Genomic DNA, 14,771 nt, shown 5'->3' with positions numbered 1-14,771 from the left:
AGTTATCTTGTGGAAAGTATTTTTTTAAAGATTAATTTATATGGAATAAATATGATACACTTATACATTGCGTACTACCAAGTTAAACCTGATAGTGAACTGTATGTAAACAGAGTGCATTCTCTGGTCACACTTGTGCTATGTAGTGTGACACTAAACTGAGCTGATCATTTATTGAAGGAGAGATGTACAGGCCATGTAATAACTACACTCAAACTGTAAATATTAGTATGTAGTCAGCATGAAAGATAGCGTTTCCAGTATAAAAGTCAAGCAAAAGCTAGTACAAGGTGCTATTGGACTGATATATTATTTTTATGTGAATATTTATGCCTACGCTGATTTCCGACTGACTTATTTCATGAGAGTTGATTTGAATTATATTTTGAATTAAATATTTGCTATGCAACAGTGTACTGTCAAAATTTCACCAGCATGATTCATTATATGTTAAATGATCTGAGACAATGAGTTATGTGAGTTTATGCGGAGCAGGAGTTTAGATTTTTGCCACATGCGATTTCGGAGGCATGTATTACACTATTGGCTATTAAAATTGCTACACCAAGAAGAAATGCAGATGATGAACAGGCATTCATTTGACAAATATATTATACTAGAACTGACATGTGATTACATTTTCACGCAATTTGGGTGCGTAGATCCTGAGAAAAGAGTACCCAGAACAACCACCTCTGGCAATAATAACGGCCTCGATACGCCTGGGCATTGAGTCAAACAGAGCTTGGATGGCGTGTAGGTACAGCTGCCCATGAAGCTTCAACACGATACCACAGTTCATCAAGAGTAGTGACTGGCGTATTGTGACGAGCCAGTTGCTCGGCCACCATTGAACAGACGTTTTCAATCGGTGAGAGATCTTGGGAATGTGCTGGCCAGGGCAGCAGTCGAACATTTTCTGTATCCAGAAAGGCAACATGCGGTCGTGCATTATCCTGCGGAAATGTAAGGTTTCGCAGGGATCGAATGCAGGGTAGAGCCACGGGTAGTAACACATCTGAAATGTAACGTCGACTGTTCAAAGTGCCGTCAATGCCAACAAGAGGCTACCGAGACGTGTAACCAATGGCATCCCATACCATCACGCCGGGTGATACGCTTCCAATGTGCGTTCACTGCAATGTCGCTAAACACGGATGCGATCATCATGATGCTGTAAACGGAACCTGGATTCATCCGAAAAAATAACGTTTTTCCATTCGTGCACCCAGATTCGTCGTTGAGTACACCATCGCAGGCGCTCCTGTCTGTGATGCAGCGTCAAGGGTAACCGCAGCCATGGTCTCCGAGCTGATAGTCCATGCTGCTGCAAACGTCGTCGAACTGTTCGTGGAGATGGTTGTTGTCTTGCAAACGTACCCATCTGTTGACTCAGGGATCGAGAAGTGGCTGCACGATCCGTTACAGCCATGCGGATAAGATGCCTGTCATCTCGAATGCTAGTGATACGAGGCCGTTGAGATCCAGCACGGCGTTCCGTATTACCCTCTTGAACCCACCGATTCCATATTCTGCTAACAGTCATTGGATCTCGACCAACGCGAGCAGCAACGTCGCGATACGATAAACTTCAATCGCGATAGGCTACAATCCGACCTTTATCAAAGTCGTAAACGTGATGGTACGCAATTCTCCTCCTTACATGAGGCATCAGAACAACGCTTCACCAGGCAACGCCGGTCAACTGCTGTTTGTGTATGAGAAATCGGTTGGAAACTTTCCTCATGTCAGAAATTTATAGGTGTCGCCACCGGCGCCAGCCTTGTGTGAATGCTCTGAAAAGCTATTCATTTGCATATCACAGCATCTACTTGCCGTCGGTTAAATTTCGCGTCTGAAGCACGTCATCTTTGTGGTGTAGCAATTTTGATGCCGAGTAGCGTAATTTCGTGATTGCGGTCTGTGTTGTTTGGATTTTGCTTCTGCTTTGCTCGTTGTCGATCCGTATCTATCATGGGTACATGGTAACATGACGATAACCTAGATAATGGTACTCAATCTATGAAATATAAAAAGGGGAAAGTAAAGAATTGTGTAAACATTAGACCACGAGCAATGCATTGTAACAAATTCGGATTAACATACCAAAAACACACGAGTGACACATTATTTATGTAAAGTACGTCACTTGCAGGTTGCCAAGCACCAGGTTGAGCTCGTCCGTAATTTTAAGATCTATTATAAGGCGTGGAATCAACATAAGTAACAGTAAAGTATCTTAATGCGTTGAAATTATTACTGAAACGAATTTCGTATCGGTACAAATCTTTGTTCTATTACGAGGTTGTAGTTAATTACTTGCGTGGAATCAGTGGAATCAATTACTTACCTAACAGAAAAGCGTTGGGGCCCTTTCACACGGGAAGCCGTGCATCCGTTGAAATGTTGCTTTTTTTGAATGATTAATAGAATATGCCCCAGTCTTTTAATTAAGGCGAAAATACATTAAGAATTAATTTTCTGTCCAAATAAATCTGTAAAGTAAGGAGAAAAGGTCACGATATAATGTAAGGAATGTATTTTTTTGTTGTTCCGGTACAGAAAGTTCGAGAGAAATGTTTATGTATCGGAGCTGTAAAGCAAACTGAAGGCAGTCACCGTAATTTGTTTTTGGATTACATGAAAGCAGGAGCTGTGAACTCTCTGGCTCTCTCTGTTTCGTTTGTTTTCGATGGCTGTTTCACAAAACGTAAGAGTCGCTATCATATATACATAGTTGCCTAAATTAATTACAACAACCGTGTTTAAATTAACAGTCTACTTCCCTTTTTCATTAATTCCACGTATCAGATTCTTATGCTGTATTTTAGAACATTTTCAGGCTGCAACGAAGGAGAGTTGCCGACGAATTGTTTGGTGGTCACAGACGAACGCTATTAGTGTTCAATCGGCTATTACTTTATCAAACTTTTATTTCAGCGTCCCTGAGATCTCTTTTACCAGTCTTTTCTATCAGTGTCGGGGCGATGTAATTACACAAACTGCGTAATTTTTAGATCGGTCACTGGCCTCTAAACAATGCCGGCAGTCAATGTTCTCGTCGGTTTGATGGGAATCTGATGCTGATTGGTGGGATGCATAATTTCATTATCCACAAGAAAAATTTTCTAAGCACCATTTTACCATTTTAGAAGCTTGACACCAGCAAAAGCTATAAATTTAATATTACATTCTTTTTTGTAAAGATACCAGTAATATTATACCGTCTGCAGGGCTAAAGCAATTCGCGTTACGTTTGACCTGCGCGTTCTTTCACGCGAGAGCCTCAGAGCTTCGACTTCGGCTCACTGAGCTGCAGTGTGACTTGTCGAGTGGATCGCCTGCTACTCGCTTACACAGAGCCGTGTGGCAGCCTTCACAAGGGATACGGTGAGCCGCTTGTCGCCCTCCGCGCGCAGCCTCGGTACCCATTGTTGACTCAGCGGCTCTGTTGTTTCTGTCCAGTGACCAGTGGAGATCAGTATCAAAGGTCTGTCTAAAACTATGGAGAAAACAGTGTGTTCGACACAGAGAGTTTCATTGTGGAAGTGGAACGTAGGCCAGTACTATGGGTCTGTTCTACACCTGATTATTCGAACAAAATAAAAAAGACCGAAACTTGGAATGAGATTCGTAAAATGTATAACAATGATTTTGACACCTTGCTACCCTTGGAAAAGAAAATCGTAGGTAAGCATGTGTGAATATTTTTATTGAGTCCTCCCCATTAGCTGAGTGGTCAGTACGTCCGACTGCCATACAGCGGGACCGGGGTCGACTCCCAGTAAGGTCGGAGATTTTCTCTGTCCGGGAACTGGGTGTTGTGTTGTCCTCCTTGTTGTTTTATCACACTCGACAGGCAAGTCGCCTAATGTAGTGTCTACTGAAAATACTTGCACGTCGGCGGCCATCAACGCCAAACGATCATTTCATTTAATGTCTGTACAAACATACGAAACTAGTACATCGTATTGCATTTGTTCTGAGCTACGCGAAAACACGCTATAAATTATCTTCCTCAGTGTTTATGACTATTAATCCTGCTGTTCTGTTCGGGTCTATATGACCCGAAATGTTTATTAATTTCGTTTCTTATTATTTAAATATCAAAATAACTTTATGAAATTTGATGACTTTGAAAATGCAAGGGCAGTATATGATTAAAATAGTTTTAAATTATTTAAAGTCGTCTGGCCACAAAAACTTTAAGCGTTACATATGTAAGCGAGTGGATTCATTCTTATTTATCGAGTAACATGAACTCTAGTACTCACACTTAAGTTACAAGTTATCCTCCTATATGATTAATACGCAACGGAAACACGCTTCTGACTATCAGTAATTTACAGAACTCTGACTGTACACTACGCACTGGCAATACCACATTTTCTTTTTGTCTTTTCTTTAACGGCTTTTCTCACCACGTGGCCACCGCACTGAATATGAATGGCGCACACATTATAAATTCGGGACATTATGACAACATACAATTCGAAGGAAAAGTCCACCAATCTTTTTCTTTTCACTATCTTATTTATTCCGATAAATTCTTTAACCTAAACACACAAATTCTACAGCCTACAACAATAACACATGAGAAATTCCGCCCAGTGGGCATGGCTTTACAATAGTGAATCTCTATATTATGGTCTCGTAATTATTTTTAACGCTACAGTGCACTTTCTGGATAGGATGGTGGATCTTTTATTATACCTCACACGTCGACTCTCACAATCACCATCACTAAACTTTCCTCCAGACCGAGCGGTACCGAAGGAACAAGCATAGCCCACTAATCTTTTGAAACTACCTCGCTACTCTCCCATGCAAACCACACATACCCAAATTACATGACATACATCACACAGCAATAAGAAATATAAAGCACTAAATAGTCACAACACTATCACTTTCAGCTTTCCCACTTCAATTAATATTTATCCCAGTTTCACACGACACTGCCCCACTTCGTAATTCTGCTTTCCTACTATGAACTCTGGAGATACATGCACGTCTTCCTGTGCAATGCAAGCCAAGTGGCGTTGCTGGATAGACGGCCGACTCACCTTGCTTCTCTCTCAGAGTTTGAATCTAGCGTCACACGGAATTATATCACGCAAGGTAATATTAAGAACGTATTCATCACACACGCAAGTCCTCAACTGATACCATGGACGAGTACTTCTCTTTATCCTTTGTCCCATACACAGATTGAGACTCACACAGTACTCACCACGTGGAAGTACTCGTTTCTAATTTCAAGTCCTGCACACGCCATTTCTTAAATATTTCAACTTATTGTACACACGCTAGTAATTCAGCTTAACTTAAGCACACAGAAGTATTTCAACTTATTGCTACACGTAGTTTCATTGCGACCGTTGGTCACTTCCGAAGATTACTACAATCCCTTTAATATTACCTGCCTGACATTTAATTCTCCCCCAAAAAGTTCCTGAAATAGAGAAATTATTATTTCAAACTACTCTTAAATATTCCACATGCATACCATGTCTCCACTCTTTCATCATTACGGAGCACAACTAAAACAGGTCTTAACAGCACAAGATCCAGCGGCAGAGCGCTGAAACATGGCCGTTCTCTAGGTCCTCTCCCATCTCTGTCGAGGTGGGGGAAGCACCTTGCCATCGTATTGGTCAGCCACATTTCAGGCGGTCAAAGCTCTGGTAAATTTCATCTCTTTGGTCCCACCAAAGGTGGCCAAAGAATCGACTCAAAGATGATCATATATTCACATTCACCATCTGCGGTTAGCAGACGACCATACATTCATTCAGTTCACAGATCTCACCAAACTGGATGTAGGGATTTATTTTGTGGGAGTGCACATGTGATCAGTTAAATAAATAAATTGTCATTCTTTCCCACACTGGTATCCAGATTCGCTGTATTAATTGAAATTGAGTTAATTTTACAAAAAAAATGTGTTGTTCTGACAAATATAATGAAGTATGTTGTACCTATTTTCAATGTTGGGTGGTACTGTACCCTTTCACCACCGGCTACCCATGCAGAAAAAAATGGCATGGTACTATCCTTGCAATGCGAGGGTGGTTCCGAACATTTTTGTTTTTAAGAAAACTGTATTAGAACAAAAGTAGCAAGTCATCACAATAACCAGGAGGAGACCTTAGCCCCTGGTGACCTCAAATAGACGACCAAATGCTGTTACTTTACCAAATTATTGACACAGTTGTTGCATTATTGTACTCTCCACAATCCGGAGTAACATACACATACATATTTACAACAATCCAAATGACAAATAAAACATCACATCATACAAATAAAAAATAATGGTGAGATAAAAATTGGCTTAGTTACCGCGATCTCCGTTATTTTTAGGAGTAATCCAAACTTCAATAATTCTAAAACAAATAAAAAAATACTAACTGTACTCGTGAAATTCTAAATAGCTCACCGTCCAAACACAGAACAAGTAATCTGACATTCATAAATTGCGTTGTAATAATCTTTACACGGCAATGTCTAAATACCAAACAAAATCAACAAAAGAAAAAAAAATTGCGTACACTAGTTACACGTAGAAGTCAGGCTCCATATCAATACACGCAATAAATAGTTAGCAATAAGTGCTTGAATCCACCAGTAGCTCTCGTATCTTACTCTACTGCTCATTTCTCTGTTGTCACACAATTAGATGACAAGAACTTGCATTTCGAATAGCGTTCGTTACACTTTAATGTGAAATATCACCACTGTGATAATGAAATTAAGTGGCTTCGGTCAACACACCAACAAGATCATTACTGTCCACGACATCAAAATGCATCAATTAATTCTGATATTTGTTGTGCAATGCAAACTCTTGTCCCCTGTGACAACCTTACTGACCAATGCAACAAGAGCCGCTACGTTAATATTACGCCACCGGCTAATAATTAAAGCATCATTGTACCAAATATTCTAATAAACATACTATGTGAACTTGATAACTCAGAACAAACAAAAAACAAACACTAAATATTCTAAACACAAATGTTAATGAAATACAATTACACTTGCTGTCCCTTCAGGAATGAAACATATAAAAAAAACATTTTCACAATTACAAATACATTATTCCCTATCTTGTGAGTCACACGGAAACATTTCATTCTGTGATTTTCTTGGGGTCAAAAAGTTGCTCATAGTTTTCCTAGAAACACTGTCTCGGTGCCAAAGCTCTCCCATGGTTTCCCGGACGAAAGTCTTTAAGTCACTCAAATCGGCATTTTGAACACGCACTGAACAGTAAACTGTATCTCACATTAAACACAAATGTCATAGTCACTCTCAGAGTACCATCCACACGAATCTGGTCGTCCAAAAATGGCCCTACAACTACTATTACCCACGGTTCTGTCCTTTCAGTTCATGGTGTAATTAAAAGTCGTAAGTTCCAACAAACAGCACTCATTCCCGCACCAGTTAAAGAAATGTCTCCTACTACAAATGCAAATGTCAATGTCCCACTTTAGTTTCTTGCGTTCATACAATAATTAGTCACCATACGACAACTGTCCTCTTCAAGAATACCAAGCGTCCCACATGCAATTCACAAAGCACACTTAACAAGTCACTGCCAAAAGTTTATGGATCCCACCGTTCAGTGGTCAAGACAAAACAAAACGATCGTCCTGTCTGCTAAAGACAAAATCTTTTCCACCACTCACAACATGGAAACACCAGTCCTTCACTTTCCACCTTATTGAGACGTAACGAGCAGTCATCTTGTTTCACAGCTCCACAGTCCAGTACTAGTTAATAGTTGCTGGTAACAAATGCCCGCCGGGCTCTGCCGCGCGTCGTCCATTCTGCCGTGGCGCTGCTGCGCGACCCGTTAAGCAGAAGAAACCACCCGCTGTTGCCTCCGCGGGATACTTTCCCCAGTCGTAAGGGTGGCAGAACTTATGAATGGCCAGTGGTACGTGCGTGTCGCCCCAGGCCGTTGACCTGCTGCAGCAGGCACGTGGAGTGTTCTCCGACCGGCAGTGGAATGGGGAGTGCCGCGGCTCTGTCGCCCATCGCCATGGCGACTTCAGCTCGGCCCGCTAGCGGTAAGGGCGTTACGACACCCAATCAGTCAGACCCTTCCGTGCATCTCGCAACATTACAGACAAAAGGATATATTTAAATACTCATTGATTACATGTATGATCTATTAGATACATTGGTAATAAAAGAATCTTTGTTCTAAAAAAAACATAAAATCATACCCCCTAGTTTTCTACAGATACAACATCAACATTTATCCCTTTTCTATATACAGCCCACACTTGTGCTATTGATTGTACCTGTCATCCCTCATAGAAAACATGAAAGTGTAAAAAAAAAAAACAAAAGGAATAATAAACAATCTATACAACTCATAATTACAATATGAAATAGTAGACTACTCTAACATCCTATCACAGTGAAAATATTAGAGACTGTTTATTCTAAAACTACAATATACAGTGAACCTTTGTGCTTGTGACAGACTGAAATTAATACCACTTGAAAGTGTTCCAACAAAAAAAAAAAAAAGAAATAATCTACACAGCTCACAACTTCCTACCACATGCTATTAACTAGTAAACTACTTTAACATACTAAGACAATAAACATTTTAGAAACTGATGCCTCTTAATCTACAACATACAATGCACCTTTGTGCTCGTGACAGACTGAAATTAGTATCTCTTTATATATTTTACATTTTATTATATATAACAACATTTCTAGGACACGTATGTACCATCCACATGCCAGATCCTGACCTGCCATCGAGGTTCATCCCAATCAAACAATAAAACACAATAATGTTTTAGTTATGGATCGGTAGCATTGATCACACTACTCTACGACTCTCACTCACCAGACATCACATTTTACTTCTCATTCAATCCATTAATACACTAACAGAATAGGTCTAGAAGTCAGCTAACCTTAACACCACCACACTCACGACAACATACCAACCTTTGCTCCCTTATACTCATAACACCACCACACTCACGACAACATACCATACCTTTGCTCCCTTATACTCAACCACATAACACGTGAAGCTGTTTTGGAGATAGCTTTCCAGTCTCCGAATTCGTCCTTTCACTCTGGCACCTCTCTCCATCGGCTTACCTCTGCATTCACTTTACCGATTATTCATCCTGCTAAATATCAACTTAGAATTGCGACATTTCATCTAAGAACAAAAAATACACAAATTATTCATCCTGCAAAATAACTGTACACATTCTTGGTACCGTTTTGATTAGTTATACTGGTACCAGGCTTCAACAACAACAACAACAACAAAAATTATTTTTGCCAAATTGCATATCTTACGGTAAGAATTAGATTTTACATTTATATTACATTTTACGTCAGTATTCCACAACGTTCACCACCTGGATCTCATACTCCCTTTATGTCCTTTCACATTGTGCAGTTGTCCTCATCTCTTCATTCGTATTTCGGCTCTCCGTCTATTACTCCATCATTTCCTGGTCTTCCTTCGCCATTGGCATCAATCTCTATTGCAGCATACACAGGCCTTTCTGTAACATATATCTAAGACATCTCCACATTATTCAATTCTACTCACCTTTATTTACCACTGTTTCATCACGTCGAATCTCTCTTTATTAATCACACTGCTCCACGTCGCTTCTCTCCTTATATATATCACCTTTATCCACTACTATTTATCACGTCGCTTCTCTATCTACCATCTTTATCCACTCATTAATCATCACATCGTTTCTGCTTGATCCTTATTCATATGACAAAAAATACGTACATACACCACTCTGTCAACTCCTGTTCATGACTCATTCGACCAGTCTATTCCGTTATACTTCCTGACATCCCGCCTGAAAATTCTTATGTTCGATTTGACCCTGCACAACGTTACACACCACAAATAAATACACTGACTATCTACCATAAATTGCCTACTTTAGATCTATCCTTAACTTTTCCCTAATTTGATGTTAGAAATGTGATGAAGCCCACGAGATTGTTTTCCCTTGATCGTCTCAATCAGTACAGCAGTTTCATGGACAATCCGCCTCACTCTGAATGGTCCACTATACACAGTAAAGAATTTGCTAGTTAGGAATCTAAGTTTACATGAAAATTAAATGTGCGCAGAGAATATACAAGCTGGGAGAGATGGGACAGCCCAAGTGTTAGAAACTTTGGTGCTAGTGGCCTCTTTCCCTAACACCAGATTCCGAACAACCATATACAGCACTTCATTATAACTGTCACCACGACAATGACATCAGATGGGATCTAATTTAAAAACTTCGATCACAATGTTGACTCTTTGCATTACCTACAATAGTCAAACTGCACTAATTAAACTGGACTCATTGGCATTATTACATACCATTTTTTTTTAGCAACTGTTTTGTTTTGAGGAAACAGTCCTTTTACTTTACTGTCCCAAATAAAAATTTGCAAATTTCGCTCTGAGAGACCAGCCTAACAGATGCCATTACTGGTGTTTTATTCTCTGATCAGAAGTATGGTATTTGCATTCCTACATATCAGTAGAGTATGTCTGCTACATAAACAATTTTCAGTGCCAGCTGCATGTGTTTTACGGCAAGATGCTAAGGGCTGATATGTTGGATTAGTTTCTCCTATTCTTCAATCCATTATGACAAAAATGAAATGCCAGGATTCCATGCTCTCCTGTCATTCTGATAGTTTCTGCCGTTCCTATCCTCGACTCTGTCTGACCTATGAGTCGTTTCGCCGTTCACAATGTTGCACTCATTACCCAGTTCCTGTAAGAAGTGTTGAAATGACGCGGAATCGTCTAAGCCTCTGCTTGCTATCACTATATCTCTGCGCAATTTCACTGGCAACTTCGCTATACAGATCCTAATGAGCTCCCCAGGTTCGTATGTCACATCCAAATACCTATTTCGTCTCAGGATTTCCTGATAGCACGACACTGGATCTCTTATACCACCTTCGTTACAATTTGGCATCATCAATACGCTTTGCTTAACCTGGTCCTGCTTACTTTTCGACCAGATTTCATTTAAAAACTTGTCACAAAATATCTCGTAGCTACTACAGTCTTTAATAACTTCCTGCATTTTCGCTCTAGCCTCGTCCCTCAAATGGTTACACACAAACTTCATTTTGAGGAGCGGTCCCCACGATGCAGGTAATGAATCTTGAAATTGAGAAAGCCTTGGACTATACCCAGTTGGGTCTGCCACCTGTTTTATCCGACACAACCGTTCTTCTGACTCTCTGAATTCGTCTTCCTCTTTCTGCCTATTTTCGCTTTTTGAGTTTATCTCACTCTCCCTCTGCAATCTACCTGGTGGTGTGTCACCTTCGCTACTGCACGCTAATTGCAACTGTGCTAGTTCTTCACTATGTTTCCTACTTATTTCTAATTGCGCCTCTTTAAACTGTAATGGTGATTGTATCTCCTCCTGGTCGGCATAAACCTCTCGCTGCATACTGTCAGAGCCTGTCTCGCCTCTTATACTGATCTTTTCTACATCTGCGCTAATCGTATTCATTCTGACAACTACCTCCGCAACTTCATCCCTGTGTTTATTTAGCGCCACTTCCTGCCATGTGACTTGAGCTTCCACGCTGTCTAATGACCCTTGTTTATCTGCAAGTAAGTCCTCCACTATCTCTTTGATTCGCTCATCCGGCCACACGCCCCTATGTTCTGTAATATCGCTCTCTATTGCACTTATTCGTACCTCCAAATTATTGGCTTTTTCTTTCACGGCATCACATACTTGCTTCAACGCACCCAGATTCTTCTCCCCCTCATCTAACCGATTATTAACTACGGACAGACGCTCATCGATAACTGTGTGTAACTTCCTCATTGCCTCTTTGTTTCCCTTATCCATTGCCTCCAATCTTTCCTTATTTGCTTCCAATCTTTCCTTAGTCTCCCTACCTCTCTCCTTAGTCTCCCTATCTCTCTCCTTATTATCTCTATCCATCGCTTCCAATCTTTCCCTATTTGCTTCCAATCTTTCCTTAGTCTCCCTATTCATCGCTTCCAATCTTTCCTTATTATCTCTATCCATCCTCTGTAAAAACTGCAGTAGCACACTGTCATTTGCTACTTTCGGTGCGCTCACCTTGTTCGCCTGAGATACCGTAGCTTCGCTAAGGGTAGCTGCACTTTCACTGCATACCTGACCTATTCCCGGCTGGCCCGCGTCGTTGGGAAAAGCCCCCGATTGTGAACAAAGCCCGCCGCATAAAGGATCACCTAGCCGCAGTCCGCTGAACAATTCAGCCCCTTCTGAGTGCTTACCGTCCCCGCTCATTAACCCATGGTCAACAGCTACTTCCTGCTGCACTGCTACGTCCACCCCAGAATCGCTATTCTCCATGGTGGCTACACTTTTCGACTGCGACCTAGTTACTACGGACATTACGCAAAAAAAATTATACCATGATATTCCAGCCTTGGACGATATAGCAATTAATTACATAAAAACATAAAAGATCCTCTCCAATCCAGAAAGAAATTGCAAACAGAAAAAAATTTTTACTTCCTATCGCTATCACAATACATTCCATAAAAACAGCAAACCCTAACAGCAAAATATCCTGGCAAAAAAATATTCTGGCAAATTATTTCCTGGCCAAATTATCCTGGCAAAAAAATATCCTGGCAGGGTCGAAATTATGAGAGGCACCCACATGCCTTGCTCATACTGTGGCATCAAGCAGTCAGGCCTGCAAGATGAGTGGTCTGCCAAGCGAGTGGATTCATTCTTATTTATCGAGTAACATGAACTCTAGTACTCACACTTAAGTTACAAGTTATCCTCCTATATGATTAATACGCAACGGAAACACGCTTCTGACTATCAGTAATTTACAGAACTCTGACTGTACACTACGCACTGGCAATACCACATTTTCTTTTTGTCTTTTCTTTAACGGCTTTTCTCACCACGTGGCCACCGCACTGAATATGAATGGCGCACACATTATAAATTCGGGACATTATGACAACATACAATTCGAAGGAAAAGTCCACCAATCTTTTTCTTTTCACTATCTTATTTATTCCGATAAATTCTTTAACCTAAACACACAAATTCTACAGCCTACAACAATAACACATGAGAAATTCCACCCAGTGGGCATGGCTTTACAATAGTGAATCTCTATATTATGGTCTCGTAATTATTTTTAACGCTACAGTGCACTTTCTGGATAGGATGGTGGATCTTTTATTATACCTCACACGTCGACTCTCACAATCACCATCACTAAACTTTCCTCCAGACCGAGCGGTACCGAAGGAACAAGCATAGCCCACTAATCTTTTGAAACTACCTCGCTACTCTCCCATGCAAACCACACATACCCAAATTACATGACATACATCACACAGCAATAAGAAATATAAAGCACTAAATAGTCACAACACTATCACTTTCAGCTTTCCCACTTCAATTAATATTTATCCCAGTTTCACACGACACTGCCCCACTTCGTAATTCTGCTTTCCTACTATGAACTCTGGAGATACATGCACGTCTTCCTGTGCAATGCAAGCCAAGTGGCGTTGCTGGATAGACGGCCGACTCACCTTGCTTCTCTCTCAGAGTTTGAATCTAGCGTCACACGGAATTATATCACGCAAGGTAATATTAAGAACGTATTCATCACACACGCAAGTCCTCAACTGATACCATGGACGAGTACTTCTCTTTATCCTTTGTCCCATACACAGATTGAGACTCACACAGTACTCACCACGTGGAAGTACTCGTTTCTAATTTCAAGTCCTGCACACGCCATTTCTTAAATATTTCAACTTATTGTACACACGCTAGTAATTCAGCTTAACTTAAGCACACAGAAGTATTTCAACTTATTGCTACACGTAGTTTCATTGCGACCGTTGGTCACTTCCGAAGATTACTACAATCCCTTTAATATTACCTGCCTGACATTTAATTCTCCCCCAAAAAGTTCCTGAAATAGAGAAATTATTATTTCAAACTACTCTTAAATATTCCACATGCATACCATGTCTCCACTCTTTCATCATTACGGAGCACAACTAAAACAGGTCTTAACAGCACAAGATCCAGCGGCAGAGCGCTGAAACATGGCCGTTCTCTAGGTCCTCTCCCATCTCTGTCGAGGTGGGGGAAGCACCTTGCCATCGTATTGGTCAGCCACATTTCAGGCGGTCAAAGCTCTGGTAAATTTCATCTCTTTGGTCCCACCAAAGGTGGCCAAAGAATCGACTCAAAGATGATCATATATTCACATTCACCATCTGCGGTTAGCAGACGACCATACATTCATTCAGTTCACAGATCTCACCAAACTGGATGTAGGGATTTATTTTGTGGGAGTGCACATGTGATCAGTTAAATAAATAAATTGTCATTCTTTCCCACACTGGTATCCAGATTCGCTGTATTAATTGAAATTGAGTTAATTTTACAAAAAAAAATGTGTTGTTCTGACAAATATAATGAAGTATGTTGTACCTATTTTCAATGTTGGGTGGTACTGTACCCTTTCACCACCGGCTACCCATGCAGAAAAAAATGGCATGGTACTATCCTTGCAATGCGAGGGTGGTTCCGAACATTTTTGTTTTTAAGAAAACTGTATTAGAACAAAAGTAGCAAGTCATCACAATAACCAGGAGGAGACCTTAGCCCCTGGTGACCTCAAATAGACGACCAAATGCTGTTACTTTACCAAATTATTGACACAGTTGTTGC

Source organism: Schistocerca americana, chromosome 5 (assembly GCF_021461395.2).
Source record: "Schistocerca americana isolate TAMUIC-IGC-003095 chromosome 5, iqSchAmer2.1, whole genome shotgun sequence".
Lineage (NCBI taxonomy): Eukaryota > Metazoa > Arthropoda > Insecta > Orthoptera > Acrididae > Schistocerca > Schistocerca americana.
Note: the sequence above shows the minus strand (reverse complement) of the source record.